Source organism: Protopterus annectens, chromosome 12.part0 (genome assembly GCF_019279795.1).
Source record: "Protopterus annectens isolate FY-2018-M chromosome 12.part0, PAN1.0, whole genome shotgun sequence".
Classification (NCBI taxonomy): Eukaryota; Metazoa; Chordata; order Ceratodontiformes; family Protopteridae; genus Protopterus; species Protopterus annectens.
Genome location: NC_056746.1, coordinates 819,660,522 through 819,676,152, shown reverse-complemented (window position 1 = coordinate 819,676,152; position 15,631 = coordinate 819,660,522). Strand labels below are relative to the sequence as shown.

General features: G+C 39.1%; 1 pseudogene; it reads right to left on the bottom strand.

Moving 5' to 3' along the window:
- Positions 1-4,056: 4,056 nt before the first annotated feature.
- On the bottom strand, positions 4,057-4,177 carry LOC122817425 (annotated as a pseudogene).
- Positions 4,178-15,631: the final 11,454 nt, after the last annotated feature.

Genomic DNA, 15,631 nt, shown 5'->3' with positions numbered 1-15,631 from the left:
TTCAGATCCTAATCTTGAGCTCCTCCCTCTTCTTATAATGCAACGCATGACCTCCAACTCCTCAGATTGAGTCTGCTGTCTATGTCTACTGATTTATAAAGACAGGACAGAAAATAAATAATTATGACTAAAAACCTAAGAACCCAGGGTACCCATAGTGTCTGATAACCTTCTAGAACTATAAGGCCAGGGGATGGCTGGGAGGGAAGGTGAGGAAGAATGAAGGAGGACAACACATATACCAAGTTACATAACACCTAAATATGATGTTATCCCCTTCATTCTCCCTCACTGTTGGGTAGAGCCCCCAGCTACATAATTCTTGGGAGGCCCTTAAGGAAGGATATGACAGAGCACTGTCAAACCAGGGAAACCCTACTCCTAGAGACAAGAGACAATATACACTTGCAAAGGGTGTCACAAAGAGACCAGTCTTAGATGCAGTGACTGCAACAGACACATCAACAGTTGATATTTTGGAGGAAAATAAGATAAGTTATCCATAGATCTAGCAGAATCACTATAGAAGGGCCAGACAGCTCTAGACTCTTTCCTGTATGAATCAGCTAAATAGAGTCAGGAAGCTATTTGGTCAGGTAACATTGGAAACCACTAGACCTCGGTGGGTAGGAAAGATATACCAACTGCCAGTAATGTCTGTGCACATCAAAGAGGAGAACATATATGTGTCCTTGCTAGAAGAGTCTGAGCACAAGACCAACAATTCTGTAGGCAGGACAAAGTCGGACCCTGTGGTTACTCTAGGCATAAAAGAAGAAACAGTACGGAAGACAGCCAATCTTAAGACAAATAAGGTAAGGCGACTTAGAAGGTAAGGTGAACTTAGTTCATTTTTCGGTAGGCCCGTACAGATCAACTCTGAGATCCAAAGTGGAAAGGGGTCTTTATAGAGGATCTGGGATGAAAGATTCATCTCATAAAGGCTTTGCACAACCTGGAATAGACAGCATATGCAGTGCAATTGAAAAAAAAAAGTCTGACGAAATTGCCCTTTCCTAGATGCTGATGGTTCCCGCCACACTGAGGAGAAGAACGGAGTCCCCTGGCTAGTAGGTATGCCAGCCTGTTAATCAGTTGTCAGTATGCAGCATAATAATCCATAGGGGGAGAGGGCATGTGACATTGGAAAAGGAAAAAAGGGATGTCCCACCCCTAGGATATAAAAATGTCACTTAGCTTCCAGGAAAGACCACACCACTTGGTCTCACTAGCCCTTGAAATAACCTCCCACCCCAGTGGGATGCATCCGTGGTCATTATGGCTAAGGAGAAGAAACAGAAATGGCTAAACTAAAAGAGGGGTAGCCCAGCTGGGTCCACTGGTGGATATGATGTTTGTGAATTGAGTGAATTTTATAGTAGCAGACTGAGACAGAAAGGAATGGACCAATGGCCTGTGAAAAACCCCCATGAAGGATCTGTATAAGAACCCTTGCTAGGGAAACAGCAATATGGTAGATGATGTAGGGCTAACAGAATGCAAAGTCAGTATTGCTGGAGGAGATGTAAGTAACCGTAATTTCCTTACCAGATTTCATAATGATGTGAAGCGATGGATTAGCAAAGATACTGTCAGGTCCACAGTATCCAAAAGGAACTAACGCCTTAAGGATTCTGTATCGGGAATAAATTTGAATTTGCCCACCTTATTGTGGTGAAAAAGGAAAAGAGGTATCTCTAGTACATTGCCATGCAACCTAGTCTCCAGAAAATATTACATGGTTTGAGAAAAAGTGTCACTTGAATCCTCCCTGCTAATCTGGGTGGGAAGCGTAAGCGGCCTCTGAGGCTTAGGAGGGATGAGGTAGAAGAACAGTCTGCCTAGAAATGGGTTGATCAACTAGATCCACCATCAAAAATGGTTTTATATTAGCAGATAGGGGCTAAAAAGGGAGATGGTACACAAGCTTGCAGAATTAATCTTGCTGGAGGGTAATGGAAGTGACAGTGCGTTGCACCTTTTGATTTCTAAGTGATGTGAAGTGGAGACAACTCAAGGAGTGTACTTGGTTTGTAACATTCAAATGAGAACTACTGAATTTTAAATCCTCTTTTTTTTTTGTACGTCTCCACAGATAAGGAGGTTGAGTAGAGGTTAAAGCCATCCGACTTCTTAGGAGTAGTACAGTATGTAGGTAGTGGGTGAATTCAGCATGGAAACATTAGAAGCAAAGTCTGTCAATCTAAGCTTGTCCTTTTGGCATGTCAGCTAGGCTTGCACAAACCACAGGTTTACATATATAAAGAGTCTGTCTTTCGGCTTTGAATGTGTGTGCTAGGCTGACTATCCTTGTGGGCCATTTAAAGTCTAGCCAATTACCCCATGTGAGAATCAAACCCTGCATCTTGTGTAAGGTAAACCATTATGCCAATATCTCATTGGGTTTATTCCAGATTGCAGATGGAAGGAAGGGTGAAAAAGATATCCATCTCTACTGCCATATCCAAAAGAGAGGTGGTCTCCCATCCAAGTAGTGGCCAGGTGCCACCCTGATTTGGTTCCCCGGTCAGGTAAGATCAGGCACATTCATGATAAAATGGCTATCCCTGAACGCCACAGGGAGCCAAAAGAGGGAGATGCCAAAGGAAATCGGGACAAACTTCCTCTTGTCAGGAAGATGTCCCATGGCAGAGTCAGAACACCCAGTGGCCACAGAGTCACTAAATAGATATGGATACTCCTAAAGGTTACAATATTCTCTAAATAATAGACACAATGAAAGGTTTAAATATATTTATCCAACATAAATACCAGGATTTTAATCACAGATACAGAAAACAGTGTGAAAAACAATACCTAACTAATCTCACTATATTTTTCTGACTTACCTAAAGAATTACTATTCTCTGGTCAGTCACTAGAGCCAGGCAAAGGTGAAGTAGGAGAGGGATCATTCTATGTCAAGGTGCAGGTTTAGGATTAGGACAACAGAAGAAAGAGCAACTCAGCCATAGAGAACAACAGGAGAGTGATCAAGTAGAAAATGAAAGATCTCCCTCCTGGTCAACATGAGGACAACAGGATACCTTCCAGCTCGCACTGAACTGGAGGACATGGTCTGAATGCCAAATGTATACAACTATTGGCTAAAGTACTGAGACCATAATACTTACCATTCAGAAGTCACAGAAATCCAGAGGGACAGGCCCTTGCCTCTGAATTATCTGGAGCAGAGACCTTGGACCAAGCCATGAAAAGAACAAGGGGAGATAGGGGAGATGGGAAACAGAGGCCCAAAGTTATGGATGATTTTTAAGCATTGCTCTTACAAGGTTAGGGAGGTTATAGTATGACAGGTTTTTGCTCTAGCATGAAATATCCAAAGAATATGAAGACACCTAATCTGACTAGGTGCTACCCTGGTCTGATTTTTTTTTTGTATCCCAAGGCTACTGGAGCCAAGAAAAAAAAAACTACATGCTAGTGGTGACTTATAATGTTTCAGATCCTCAACTTAGGATCCAAAAAACAAAGAAAGGGGTTGAACCAATTGGATCCAAACAGGGTCCAAAGTAGCTAACTCTCAGACCGTAAGGTTGTTCAGGAACTTGTTGCCTCCCAGAGCAGCTTATTCGAGCAAATTCAAGAAGTGGTATCCAATAAGAACCTGGCAACCACCTTAATGACACCTATCAGATGTGAGAGCTTAATCGGATCTGAAGGAGGCTCACCAGAGGTTTCAGATCCGAGAAATAAATTTGAGGTTCCGAGGTTCCATGCCTTTTTTTTTTAAAGGGTAAAGTGTAGTGCATCACATCTGATTTAGAAAGAAATGAATGTGATCTGTCTGATCAGACCAATCTGTTGGATCCAGGGAGGACTTTGGATCCAGAGAAGGTCCTAGGATCTTTAGATCCAAGGGCTAGGGTCCGAAGTCCTGCACGGAGGTTCATTTGATACACTTTCATTCATGTTTGTATATTATTCTCTCTGAAGGGGGTGTGAGCCCTTAAAGTACCCATTATGATGAGAAATAAACAATGAAGCAATCCTCACTGCTCTACATAGGCTTGACAAGGAAAGGCTCAACAACAAGAGAGGTGGAGCAATAATACATCTAAATGTTAACATCTGATACAGGAAAGTCAGGAAGAGAGCACACAAAAAAGTATGACAGATACTACACTTGATCTAAGCCAAAAGGTCAAGAAGTGATGCTACCACTTTTAATGTATACATAGGCATCTAGGGGGCAGCATATTACAACTCATATATGAAGAAAGCTTGCAGTATAAAGAAGAGCATCATAAAAATGCTTGCAATGCATATTTCATGCTCATTTTGTCCATAAGCTAAGATGGGGCCATACAACACAGTAGATGCTAAATGAGCAACGAGGTAGTCAATAACCAACAGATTATATACTATTAATTATATATTCTGTGCATCACTTTTGAACAGGTAATAAAATCCAAACTAAACTGATACCAAAACTGCTCTGAGTGGAATGTGGACAAGAAAAGAAGTTGACCAACATTTCTATAATTGAACAGCATGGTATTTGCTCATAGATTCATAGCTAAGTACTGGGCTAGCTGCCCTTGTAGGCCATTTTAAGCCTAGCCTATTACATTAGATTAGAGATTGGCCCATATCCATCCCATGGCCAACAATTATATAATACCACTGATGAGAAGTCCTTGGGTACATTTTTTGTTTCCCATCCACAGATCCAAGTTATGCTTGAATATGGGAAGGGATATACTTGTTTTATATGGATGAAGAGTCTGTTCCAGAGCACTGGTATCCTTTGCAATATAAACCTGTCTCTCCAAAGCATTCTGTTGATGTTGCAGAACAGGTTCAGTATTTCTGATGCCATTTGACTTGCTGATATGCAGTAAATACATCAGTACTGGGTCAGAGGATGCCTTGTATGCCAAATACAGGTCCCCGTCTGTAGGATACTGAGTACAGTGACAGGGCTGTGAGTCGATCCCTGTAGGACATGTTGTTTAGGTCTTGTATCCTTTTATTAAGGTTTCTCTCCAGGCATTCCAGTTGTTGCATGTATCTGGACAGATGTATGCAAAAGGGGGCATTATATTCAATGGCCTAATGAGGGCAGACAAAGGTGGACAATGACATCCCTAGATCTAGACACAATCCTTTGTTAATAAGCTGTGTAGTATAAAGGAGTTTCTTACAACAATGGACTTGTGTTGGTCAAAAGTTAGGTCACTGTCCATATAAGTTCCCAAATCTCAAATAAATGGGTCAACTCTTAGGGATGTATTGTTAATTTGGTAGTTCCCTGGGATAGATGACTTCCCAAAGGATACAATAACATATTTTTTAAAATTTAGTTTCAGTCCATGATTTTGGCACCAGTTATTTATTTGGGACAAACTTACTTTCAAAATGGCTAAGTCATTTCGGGATCCATTGACTGCTCCTAACTTGCTGTCATCTGCAAACTTAGTCAGCCAGAGTCCTTTTATATTGGCTTTTACTTCAGAAAAGTGGATGCCAAACAGGAGAGGTCCCAGTACAGAACCCTGGGGGGACTCCACTGGGAACTGTTTTTTCTGTGGAGGAAACGTCCCCATTTTGATTTCATGCGTCCTGTCTGTGAGCCAGTTGACAACCCAGTGAGTGTTTATTCCCAGTTTATTTAGTTTTTATACTATGCCTGAGTGAGGAATTGTGTCAAAAGCTTTGGCCAGATCAGGGTATGAGGTGCATACTGTTTTTTCTTCATCCATTGCTTTTTTGATCTTTCAAAAACTACACCAGGTTGAGTAAGCATGACCTGCCTTTGGTTTATTTATTTAGTTATTTATTTATTTGATATTTGGTAACCAGGAAAGCCTGTCTGGGTGCAGAATACCCATTTTTAGCTGACGCCTGGGGAGAAAAGCTCCACACAAAGAATGACAAAGAAAAATGTAAAAATATAAGACATTAAACAGTGAGAAGATTATGAAAAATATAAAGTTGGATACATGAATTTTACAAAAAGTAAAAAGTGCATCATTAGATACATGGCACTAAACAGTGAAAAAAAATTACATATGCAAAAACCTATATATAAAATTCAATATTTTGAGGTGGGATTTTACAAGTAATAAAAGTACATAGATACAGGGTATTACTAGTACAAATAAAGAAATGTAAACGATGACTTTATACTCTGTGAGAGGAGAATACACAGTGAAAATACTGACTGGAGGAGGGAGAGGAGGCGAGAGAGAGAGACAGAAAAAAAGCTGTGGTAGAGAGTTCTTGGCTGAGGAGTTGTAGAAATAATAGGAGAAGAGAAGGAAAAAGGGAGATTAAATAAGAGCCAGGAAAGAAATTAAAGACAAAGAGATGAAAGCTAGGTAAGTGAAGGACATGAGCATAACCAAGATTTGGAAAGAGGATCTTTAAGGAGGGACTTGAAATTTTGATAGACAGGGACTTGTCTGATATTAGATGGCAAGTTATTCCAAGACTGGCTATGCAGTAAGAATAGAGACTGTGGCCACTAGATATCAGAGGTTTATAGACAGAAGATATTTGTCAGAAGATCAAAGCTCCCGATGAGGAAGATAGTATTGTAAGACAGAAGAGATGGTTGGAGAAACTAGGTTGTTATAGAGTAGTTTGTGCATAAGAAGTAGCTGGTTCATGTGTAGTTGCTGTGGAAGGTCAAGCCAGTTATGCTGTTTAAGAGATAGGCAGTGATGAGATTTGTGAGGTTGGGCAGTGGTGAATTTCACTATTTTGTTGTAACATTGGTTAAGTTTGGCTTTCAGGGAGGTGGTTAGAATAGGTGAGGCATAAAGAAGGGAAGGTAAGAGGTATGTGATGGCAAGTTTGGCTCTAGTAGACTTTGTTAGGAATTGTTTAGCTGAGATTGTCATTAATAGTAACACCTAGTAATTTGGTATGAGGAACATCATCTGTTGCTGTGTTGTTTAATGATGAGATTTTGAAGGATAATTTGTCAAGAGAATGTTGTTTAGCAAAGAATAATAGGAGTTTAGTCTTCTTTGGATTGTGCAGGAGCTGGTTATTAGTAAGCCAGGTTTCAATGGAATTAAAGGTGTCTTCTGTGACTGTTTGCAGTTGAGAAAGGTTGTTAGAAGAGCAGATTAGGGCAGAGTCATCTGCATACTGGACTAATGTTGCGTGTTTTGATGCAGATGAAATGTTGTTAATAAATATGTTGAAAAAGGAAGGGCCTAAGATGAAGCCATGAGGAACACCAGTGATGACTGGTAGATAGGCAGACAGAGAAGAATCCCATTTGACAGGCTGATATCTGTTCATAGGTTCATTGGTAGGTACTAGACTATCGGCCCAAGGGCCTTCGTAAGCCTAGCCAGCAAGGTACCATAGCTTACGCCACCCAAGAAAGTTATTTTCCTGTGCCACTGTCCAGCAGAGACACGGAAGTGATCCCCGGGGTGTATTTCCTATTTCCCGTCCACTCATCAAGATTTTTCTTGAAGAGTGCTAATGAAGAACTTTGCTTGACATAGATGGGTAGCTTCAAGATAAATAACTGGAGAACTATTTTAAGGTATTGTCTGTAGAGCCAAGGAAGGACAGTCAAGATAGGAGTCGAAGACAAGAGACAGTATCTAAAGTTTTAGACAGATCTAGGAATAGGACCAAGACAAATTTGCCCATGTCATGAGCTTTATTGACTGACATAGTGAAAGATAAGAGAGCTGTGATGGTGCTATGTGTTGGTCTGAAACCTTGTTGGGTAGGAGAGAGAAGATTGTTTTCAAGTGGAGGAGCTGTTTGTGGATGCATTTTTCAAGAATTTTGGATATAGCTGACAGTAGACCTATAGGCCCATAGTTACCATTTTCAGTGGAATTTTACCCTTATGTAGTAGGATAACAAAGAACTTCTTCCAGAGGGATGGAATATAATTTTCACTAATAGATCTATTAATGAGTATAGACACAGGGTAGACTATGGCATTTGTGGTGATTTTAGGAATTCACTGGGGGGACTGTCAGCAGGAGAGCAAGGTCTAAGTTTACTAAGTACCTGTTTAATAAGAGATGTTGGAACAGGTTTAAGGGAGAAAGAAGATTGGGAGGAGGTTGCAGAAGGTGAGCTGGTGGTAGAGGTAGAGGTAAGGCTGTTGGTGATTGTAGAGATACTTTAAATAAAGGAGGTACTGAATGCAGAAGCAGTGTCACTGTTAGAGTGGTTGGTAGAAGGCTAAGGTTTTGAGTTAGTTCTAGGTTGGTGGATGTTTTTGACAGAGGACCAGAATTTCTTTGGGATGGATGTCGAGGTTTGCTGGGGGGTTAAATAATATGATTTTTTTAAATTTTTGGTGACAAGTTTTATCTCTAAATTATGCAGTTTATTATAGCATTATAGTGAGACTGGTTAGTAGGGGATTTATGCTTCTGGTAGTTTTTCCAGACATTATCCCAGTCACGCATGATAGATTTGGTGGGAGAACATTTATTTTTGATTCTTTTTCTTCTTTGAGGAGCTAGACTATTTAATGTATCCAGGAATATGGAGATGAGTTGGTCAACTACTTCATCTAGGGGTGGGTGTTTAAGAAAGTTCCAATTTATAGAGCTTAGAATATTGGTAAATGTGAGTGGGCTAAAGTTAGTTAAGTTATGGATGGCTTTATAAATATGCTGTTTGTGAGGTTGTGAAACTAGTCTGGTGGTACAGGTAGGATGATGGTCACTAATGGCATTAGGAAGTGTCGTAGCTTCACAGAATTCATTGGAGTGGGAGACTAATATTCAGTCTATGATTGAGCTGCTTTGGTTGGATTTGTTGATAAAGGTGAGGTGCTGTATTAATTGAGAAAAGCCAAAGAGACTGATACTATTAGTGGGGAAATTTGTGGATAGTTTCAGCCAATCCATGTTAACATCTCCAAGGATAATAGCTTTATGGGAGATGTTGAATGGCACCCAGGATAATATGTTTTTAATAGTACATAGGTTGTTCCAGAGGGAATGTAGAGGGCGATAATACAAAGGTTTTTGTGCTTATTTAACTTAAAGTTGGCAATAGTTAGTTGACCATTGTTGAAGCTGGGAGTGGGCTGGTTAAATGGGGTAAGGGAAAACTGTGATGTGTAGACTATAGCGACAAGATGGAACTGCAGGAAGTAGAAAACAAACAATTAGTAAGGTAATTTCAGAAAATTGTCTTTGTAAGCATGGAAGTGTGTAAAGAAATAAAGTGCATGTGTAGTCTGCTAAAATTTAAGTTCTGAGACTACAGACCTTGGGGAAAAGAAACAGAGACAGAAAGAGAGAGGTAGTGCGCACAGTAAAGTGGGAAAAGAGCAGAACGAGAAGCAAATAAATTGCAGGATATAGAGTTAGTGTTTGTTGTTACAATAAAGGGAGCAGAGAATAGGAAGAGCAATTACCTACAGGAGGAGAGAACAGGGATACAGGAAATTACTATATGAAAACAGGGAAGGGGAGAAAAGCTGGATAGCTAGAGAGTGTTCAGGAGATAAGCAGGACAAGGGGGAAAATAAATAGTAGCCAAACAGTGTTGTCATCAAAACACATCCCAAACAAACATACATCAGTAGTTTGCAGGCTGTTTAATGGAAGTAGTATGTGTCCAAGTTGGAGTGAAACAGCTTTATAATTCAGGCAACAAGGAGATGCTGTAGATTTGGAAGAGAGGTGGAGACCACTCTATAAATAAAGGCAGGTGAACAGGGAAAAGATTATTAGATATCAAACAACAGTGCTTGTATAGCAAAGAGTATGGGAACAGAGAGTGGGTAACAAGAAGACAGATCAGAGAGAGTACAGAACAGAATAGCTATGTTTCATTTACAAAAACATGAGTAAAAATAAATAGTTGATGAATCCAGTCCAGTGTTTGGAAGCTCCCTATGTCCTGACTGTTTAGTTCCATGATAAGTCTTTCCATGGCTTAGCATATGAGGCTAGTCACACTTATGGGTCTGTAATTGCCTGTCTCTACCGAAGGACCTTTCTCATGTAAGTGAATGACTGCAGCTGTTCTCGATTCGCTTGGTGCAAAACCTGTGTGGAGCTTGAGACTGAACAGTGTTGTTAGGGCTGTGGCTGTATCGTGCTTCATGCTATCTAAGATGCATCCAGGGATATTGTCAGGATCCATTGATGTAGTATTTTTAGCTTTTGATAGCACTTTGATTGGCTTGGTCTTGTGTGATAGCTGCAGATGATCTAGTTTCAGGTATATCTTGAGGAACAGTTGGGGGGCAGTGGGGGTAAAGTTACAGCTAAAGTTATTGGCCAGTAGGTTTAGTATATCTTCATCCTCAATGTAGGTAACATCATTCATAATCATCTCGACACACTGATGGTTTGCACGTTTGAGATTATAAACATAATTAAAAAATGCCTTGTGATTGCCTTTGGTTTGGGTAGCTATTTTAGTCTCAGACTTGGCTTTGGTGATTTTATTAAGCTCCTGAGTTCTTTGTTTATTTCAGTGACAAGGGCTCTAACATTCCGGGAATTACTCTTCTTACATTTGGCCAAAATTCTTTTCCCCTTATTATAAAGCTTGTTGATATTATTGCTCCATTTTGTGGGTTTGTTTCTGGGGTTTGCCCTGCACTTGTTCCTATGCTATACAGCTGCATCTATGCATACTTTTTATTTTACAAATTTCTTATATTTTCTTGCTTGTCCCTTATCAATGGCTTGCTTATACTGAAATGTCTCAGTGCTCACAATGTCCCAGAAAAACAGAGACTCGTTTTTTATTTGAGTTTTAGTGATCAGCTTTTCTCTGAGGTACACTGACCTGAAAATGAGAATAATAAAATGAGAATATGGTAGTTGGGGGTGTCCCTGTGAAAAATGCCTTCATTTAATTTTCTGGTGTATTTACTCAGTTACTGCATAGCCAAGAGTATATGTGTTACAAGGATTTGTGTCTGTCAGTTTTAAGAAATTTTTACTAAGCACTTGTATTTCAAGCCATGTAGTCTCTTGGAATCATAATGGATCCCAAGGTTAATATTTGTCGACCCTGATCTCTTATACTAGAAATCAGCAAGCCTTACTATTGGCTCAGTGATATAAATGCAAGATATGCTGACTATGGTACAGATTATCTAGGTTCATGTAGCAGTTTGGGCATCACAGGGCTTGCCAACAGAGGACAGAATGAATAGTTAAAAGTCTGTTGCCTTCCTCTGGGGAAGTTTTGGTGAGATAATACTTCAGAAGTGAAATCTACTAATTATTTCTGAATATCATGACTAGGAATAAATTCCAGGTGACAGGGGATAAGCACATACACACACACACTCTCACCTCTCCAGTATGGCTACACTGTGCATTTCCCACATGTTCATCAGCAAGAGGTGAAAGCAGATCAAAAAATGTAGTAAAAAGCCAAAGGATCCTGGATGATGATCCAGCATTGCTTTATTTTTCACCCCTACCAATATAAGTATGTCAAGGTTGGGTACAGTAATGCTCAGATCATTGGGGCAGTGGAATGGATTGGATGGTCAAGTGGGGAGAACCCAAAATGACTGCAAAAAAAAAAAATCAATATGCCTTGATCCTAGTCACTTGTTCAGGAAAAGCCTCCCTCTTGCAGTACAGGAAACAGAAATGCAAGTATATAGAAGGTAAAGCCTTAACTATACATTCCTTTTAGAAATCTGAACTTGTTTGAACTTGGGTTTCCATATGGCATTTGGATGTGCTTACAGCCCACTAACCTCTGTGAGAAAGTCACTTGAAATGTTTTCCATTCCATGGAATATGACTATGCTATGACTATGGACTCCTTTCATTTCAGTTATGTTATATTGGTGTCACTTAACTGGAAACAAGGTAGATGTATCTGGTATCTATGAGATGGGACTCCAAAAGTGGAGGTACACTGGACCTCATTTTCCTGGAGTAGATGCAGCCTTTCCTGTCAATAGGTTCTCCTGTGTGAAATCTGTGAAAAGCTTGAAATGAGACCTTGTTTTCCCTGGAGAGCAACATGCTTTGAAATCATCTTCTGCATGGTACATGGATGCTTTTAAATAAACTCCATTCCCCTAGAAGATGATGAATATTCATTTAATTAGTAGTACTGTCTGCATGTGAAATAGATATGCCTTCAATAATTCAGGTTAACTCGATTGTAACAATTGTACAGCTCAGCATTTTCCTCTTTCTGCATTATTGAACATATTACAACTTTCTGGAGACCACTATTTTGAAAGCATGGCTGCTACATTGCAGTGGTTTCCATACCTTGCTTACATAAATCGATAGATCAAATTATATGGTAGAATACAACACATCCACAGAGTTATTCTCTGTGACAATACCCTGTTCTTTACATAAGACATGAATGCATTAACATCCATTTTTCTGGGCTACTGATGGAGCTTCAGACCAGTATACTGATTGTAGTACTAAACTAATATCTTGGGAGACTTCAGTCAGCTCGTGTCTACAGTGTGTACTCCATATGCAAGCTAGCAACCAACTCTGGACAGAAGCTGGTTAGAGGACATGGTCAACACCCAGAGACCAGCTTGTAGTCAAAGTGTACACTTTGACTATAGGTTAGTTATGTAAAATATGGGGTAGATAACTTTCAATCTAATCAGTTAAATACAGTGGTTTATACCGCATGTGTTTCTCAGACATTCTAGGAGAGTCAATCTGAATTTAGACCTCATATAGATTAGACCACACTCTTTTTTTTTGCATTATTCATCAAGCTTCCTGAAATGATGTAGTGTAAAATTACAGAACTGCCTGCAAGAACTGAAAAAATATAATTGCAGAAATTAAGAGATATATTTGCTTTCAAGAGTTTTTTGTGATTACTTCACTCTGGAAAAAATAGCCCTACACCTCTCCCCCTGAATTCACTCACTAGGACACTTGGGGAAACTGAAAGGCTTGGATTCAGTAATTTAATTTACTCCTCATTTCAAGTGGATCAGCTGAAAATATCTAAAGAGATACAGTGCGCTAAATTGTTTGGGAAGAAGATATAAAGGGGGCAAGGTCTTGTAGGGAATAAATGCACATTACAGCACTGAAGAACAGAGCCAAAAAGTAAATTATGAGAGCTGCAGGAATCTTTAATATGAGACAGAATATTTTGCTGTGTAGGAAATGAAGAAATGAGCTGTAGGCTGCTATGAGCAAAACATTCTTACCTTTTCATAAGTTATGGATATGTGCAGAACAAGTGAAATTACTACTACACATTTAAGGTTTAACAGAAAGAAAGAGGTATGTAAAATAAAATCTGAGCCAACTAACAGAACAAACATGAGGTATAAAGGCTGGTTGCGATGTAAAAGTAATGGATATGAAAAAAACCCTGAGGCAATGTATTGTAAGAAATATATTTATTTAATCATTATTTGTTTAGATTTCTAGCCCAGTCTAGGATATTCATTGCAATGGATCATTTTCAGAGTCAGCCCAGGAGTACAAACTCAGTGAACAAACATGCACATTTAACAAGAGATATAAACAAGCTTAGTCAGCAAGCAGTTAGAAACTAAGATAGAGGACATTAGATTATATTCATATCTTGTGGTATGTATGGCTTTAGAATTGACAGGAGACATTGTTCAGCTCTTAAACAATTTTGCAGAATCTTTGGTGGAAAAAATATTTTCTGTAAGATACATAAATGGAGAAACAAAGGCATTTAAAAGAATGTTCGTGCAATACTGAACATAAATATGAAAAGTAAGAGTCTGTGGGTGCTCTTGAAGTGAAATGATCTGATATGAGTAACTAAATATGCATCAGCGGCACTCTAACAGGAATGAATGGCATACTTTGACAAGAAACAGAAAATAAATGTATAAAGTGTGGAATTTAAACTAAATATTCAACTTTTTAGAAAATACTTTTAAATAAATGGGGCTACAAATGAGAAAGAGAGAGAGAGAGAGAGGTGTACACTGCTAGCCTATTATGACCACAAGTTGGCAACATCTAGGTAAGACCTATTGACAAAATAATACAGAAAATACGTTTCAGTGTCAGCACAGGAAAAAATCAGTCTTCTTTTTCAAATAGTTGCACTTAAATAAATACTCCTGATACTCTGAGTCATGTAGTCTGTGAGAAGCCAAGAGCAGTAAAAAAATTCACAATGTGAAAGTAAAGACTGCATAGGTCGAGGACAAATCACAGTGTCAGACAGGCAACTCAGATATTGTGCAAAGCCATAGCAATTATATTCTGCATTACTGCATAAGCATGCTGATTTGTTTGCAGGCCCCAAGAAATTTACAGGGAGAATATCACATACAAAAAAGTCTGATTCACTGCAGGTAATTTGTCCTCCCAAAAGAGTCCCCACATCACTCAGAAATACATTTTATCAGGAACCGAAGAAGCTATAGACCGAGGAGTTAAGAAGCAACTACAGCCAACAGAATGGGTGAGTAGTGGGGTTACTTATGGTTACTCTTGTAAAGAATTACAATACAGTTTGGTGTTGATGCACAACTTTCGAATGGTACTTTAAGAAACAATATTTGTAATTTTTCCTATTGCTTGCAGATGAAAATGGTCTCAAAAATGACATATCCTACATTTTTTCAGATGTAGACTAGGGGTTTTAGCAGATAAATCTTAACAAAGCAGGCTGTTGATATACCATTAGGAACATATGGTTGCTCCTTAGCTTCTATGTGGTATTTGCCAGAAACAGAGATGGTCCAAAAAGCTGTTACTTAAGTAGTTGAAAGCTTTGAAGATTTAACATAACTCACGGTTTGTTAGCATGGGCTTAGATACAAGAGGAGCCTGACAAGAGACTGATGCTGCTGCTGGTAAGCACATTAGGGCAGTACACTTAAAGGTTAAATATGAGCAAATGAAAAATAGAACAGAAGTGACAGATCTGAAATACATTGGTTGTATTTTAATGTCAAATAGGCTTTAATATGATCCAGGAAAAAAAAAGTTGAACACTTGTCCAAATTAAAACCAGAAGAGGAATATAAGCATAAAAGATATTTCTGGAATTGATACAGTATCTTCAAAGTTTATACCCAACATGTTTGAGATAACTGAGCTTCTGAAAAAAAAAGCCATGAAAACAAGGAATAGCCTGGGCATGTAGCTAAGAAAAAGAAAATAAGTTTTGAAAATGATAATAATAATAATAATAATAATAATAATAATAAATAATAATAAGTTTTTTATTAGTTCGGTATATATTTCTCGGAGGTACAGGCCAACACGGAAGGACTGTGGCTGACCAAGTTCACAGATGACTGCAAACTGGGCGCCATAATCGACTCTCCAGCCGACACAAGCATCCTCCAAAAGGGCCTCATAGAAACAGACAACTAGTGCCAGAGCCATGGCCTCAAGCTAAACGCCAAAAAGTGTATAGTCATCCCCTTTGGCAAAAACAAAGTGCCCACAAATTACCACATAGGTGGTAATCCATTAAGTACAGAAGAAGTAATTAGGGACCTGGGGACCCAAGTTGATAGCAATCTCTCATTTGACAACCACGTGGACAAAGTGGTTAGAAAAACATTTTATATAGCCCACCTAATCATGAAGGGATTCACATCTAGATCAGGGGAGGTCATTGTGCCTCTTTACTCATCCCTCATCAGGCCCATAATTGAGTACAATGCCCCTTTTGGGATGTA